General features: G+C 48.8%; 1 protein-coding gene across 1 annotated transcript in view; it reads right to left on the bottom strand.

Annotated features, from left to right (window-relative positions):
- The window catches only part of LOC113960131 (feather keratin Cos2-2-like), a 7831-nt gene extending 7097 nt beyond the window's left edge, over positions 1-734 (bottom strand). Inside the window, exon 1 of the mRNA XM_027669513.1 lies at positions 330-734. The gene's annotated coding sequence lies outside the window, so the exon portion shown is untranslated. The remainder of the gene's footprint in view (positions 1-329) is intronic.
- Between the last annotated feature and the right edge of the window lie 2653 nt (positions 735-3387).

Below are 3387 nucleotides of genomic sequence, written 5' to 3'. Positions count from 1 at the left end.
GGAGAATTGGGGTCGTTCTGCCTGGGCAGAAATGGGTGGTTTTGTTCCTGAGAAAGGGACATTTCTGGCCGTGCTCCCCCTTCCTGAGGGACCACGTGTCCCTCCTCACTCAAGCTCTGCTTATTTGGGCACCAACCTCAGTTAAAGGGTCTGTCCCTGAGGATCAGGGGAAGAGCTGCAGCCACCAAAGGTGACACAAACCTCGTCCCCACGTAGCCCATCGTTGGGCTGCTGTGCCCAAACCTGCAGCTCAGCCCAGGGGACGAGCAGGGAAAGTGTGTGAGCTCTGCCCTTCCCTGCAGACAGAATCCCTGCCTGCAGTTGTTTACCTGCTCCTCGTTTGCTCCTCTGACAGAGCAGTAAAAATCCTCCTCTGCAAACGCCTCCCAAGCGCTGAGCTGTGCTGGAGGGATCCCCGAGGCTGAGACTCTTATCAGGAGCTCGGCGTCCTCCCCATCAGCTGCCAGTGCCAGGTGCTCATTAATGGGTCCTGCATTCCCGGTGCTGTGTGATTATCCCGCTGTGCTGCTGGCTCCACGCACCCGGGAATTGAGAAATAAAACCCCTTTAAGATAAACAGAGCAAAGCCTCAGCTGTCACTCCACTGATCAGCTCATAACCAGGTCAGGATTCTTGGCCTCATCATGCTTTTTCTTTTTTTTTTTTTAATTTCCTACACAGTTTCCATATTAAATCCCACTAATTGAATGGATAAAATCATTTACTATCTCAGGGAACCTGTGTCCAGGTAGATGCAAATGGACTCCCCCCATGGGTTTGGGTGTCTCTGCCTCTCAGAGGAGGGATTACAGGAAACCACGGAATCCTGGAATGCTTTGGTGGGAAGGGACCTTAAAAATCACTTTGTTCCACCCCCTGCCACGGGCAGGGACACCTTCCACTGTCCCAGGTTGCTCCAGCCTGGCCTTGGACACTTCCAGGGATCCAGGGGCAGCCACAGCTTCTCTGGGCAACCTGTGCCAGGGCCTCCCCACCCTCACAGGGAAGGATTTCTTCCCAATATCCATCTAACCCTTCCCTCTGTCACTCTGAACCATCCCCCTTGTCCTGCCACTCCAGGCCCTTGTCCAAAGTCTCTCCCCACATTCCTTGGAGCCCCTTCAGGTCCTGGAAGGCCACAGTCAGGTCACCCCAAAGCTTCTCTTCTCCAGGCTGAACAATCCCAATTTTCCCAGCCTTTCCTCCCAGCCCTGGTTTGGGAGGCGGTTCAGGGAGTGGCCTCAGCTGCCCAATCTTGACCCAGTGACAGAACTACTGAAATTTTGTCACAGACTTGCAATATTTACATAGTTTGTGCCCTCCGTGTGTCTCAACCATTAATGAATATTTGGGACTAACTTTGAAGTTCTTCCCTTGAAAGGAACCAAAGGAGAAGCTTCCCTGTTGTTGCCCAGCCCTGGGGACCCACAGACAGACACACCCCGGTGGCTTCTGACTGTGGGATGAGGGGAAAGGAAAGATCGGGATTCTGATACTGTTTGGGAGGAAACTTGGAGTGGAAGGTGCTTTTTTAATGAAAAAAAATATTTTCTAACCCCAAATTCCATTATTTGTGGGCTCACAGAATGGTTTGGGGTTAAAAGGACTTTAAAGATCTTCTAATTCCACCCCCTGCCTGGGGCAGGGACACCTCCCACTGGCCCGGGTTGCTCAATGTCCTGTCCAACCTGGCTTTGGATTGATCACATCCTGGAGCTGATCACTTCTTCAGCCTCAATAATTACAGGATGCCTTCCCAATTAATTTGGTTCCTGAATCCTTAAAAAGGAATTAAAAAATTATACAAATAAAATCCCAAATCTGTGTGGGATGATGGGCAGAAACTCCGCTGGTTGAACAATTTTATCCCTTCACAGGCAATTTAATTCTTGTTTTGCTGCAATCATGACATATTAAACTCTGCTTAATGAAGGAAATTAAACAGAAATGGTTCAGGATGCAAGAATTCAAGCTGCAGACTTCCTTCATTTGGTCAGGCAAAATTACCCCCTGAAATGACTTGACTGTTGTAGGAATGACTGTTTGTTGCACCACCTGAGTGAAACATTTGGGTTTCTGTGTTTGGGTTTGGTAACAAATAAACACAAATTATGTTCCCAATTGCTCTCATTCCTTTGCAGAGCTGTCTGAATACTCTTAAGTGGATGTTCTGGCCACCAAATTGTGGTGCCAGGACATAAAACCCGAGCTTAGGCCAGCCCTAATTAGGCCAGGGACACAATTTGCCCAATGGCCCATGTCCAGCAGCAGGTGCTGAGTGGTTTGTTCCCACTGAGGAACATTCCAGCTCCTGGTGGAAAAAGGGAGGGAAAAACCACTCCCTGAGACTTTCCAGGAGTTGCTCTGCGGGTCAGAGGAGGAATTATTCCCAAAAATTACTTGAAAAACCAAACATTTTTAAAAACTCTGATGGTACATGCCAGGAATTTAAAGTACTTGGAGATGCTAAAAAAGTTGAAGGGAGTGACATAATAAATATAAACCATGAGAGGGTTTCTGGAATAAAATGGTTGAAAAACTAAAAAATGGGTGCCATGGAGGGTTTGTGACCTAATTAGGCTTTTATCTAAAACAAAACTTGGTTCTCAGTGAGAAATTCAAACCAGACATGTGGTGCATGACACAGAGAAAAACACCTGGAACTGCATTTGTGCAAAACATGCAAATGTTCCCAATCTGCAGCTCTCTGGGGTGAGTCTGGCAGCATTTTAATTTTAATTTGGAAATGGCCCTCAGACAGACAAGCCAGTGACTAAACTGAGAGGCAGAGGAGGAAAAACACGTTGCTTTCCAAGCAGATCACCATAAATGTCTAAATTACCTGCACCAACAACGCTGGGCACGGAAAGCGTTTGATCTCTAATTATGGCACAGAAAACAAGGCTCTGGGCTGGAAGGGGGATGCCACCAGCATGGAAACGGGGAAGGAGCGTTGCAGCACCAAATCAAAGCCTCTTTCAGGAGCAGGGAGTGTTTTCCATGCGTGATGAGCTTGGTAAACACGCAGGGAGGGTGCCCTGGGCTGTGCTGGGCTCTATAAAACCCGTCCAGCTGCAGGTCCCTCATCCACTTCTCCTGCCTTCTCCTCCTCGGTGAACCAGGTGAGCTGCAGGAGCCTTCCCCTGGTCCTCTTCTGTCCCTTTTCTCTTTCCCCTCTGGTCTCAGTGCAGCTTCTCCCGAGACCATTTCTGTTCTCTCTTGTTCCACACTCAGTTCCCTGCCACTGTTCTGGGGGATGGGAGAAGGTCTCGGGCTTTCATTGCAGGGACCCCTTCACTACCAAGTCACTTTAATGTTCCTTCCTCCCTGTTCAGGCTGTGCCTGAACACCAACCTGTACCTTTTTTGACAAGAAACCTGCCTCTCA

The sequence above is a fragment of the Corapipo altera genome, unplaced genomic scaffold (genome assembly GCF_003945725.1).
Source record: "Corapipo altera isolate COAL_440 unplaced genomic scaffold, ASM394572v1 91, whole genome shotgun sequence".
Classification (NCBI taxonomy): domain Eukaryota; kingdom Metazoa; phylum Chordata; class Aves; order Passeriformes; family Pipridae; genus Corapipo; species Corapipo altera.
Note: the sequence above shows the minus strand (reverse complement) of the source record. Positions and strands in the feature narration are given on the sequence as shown.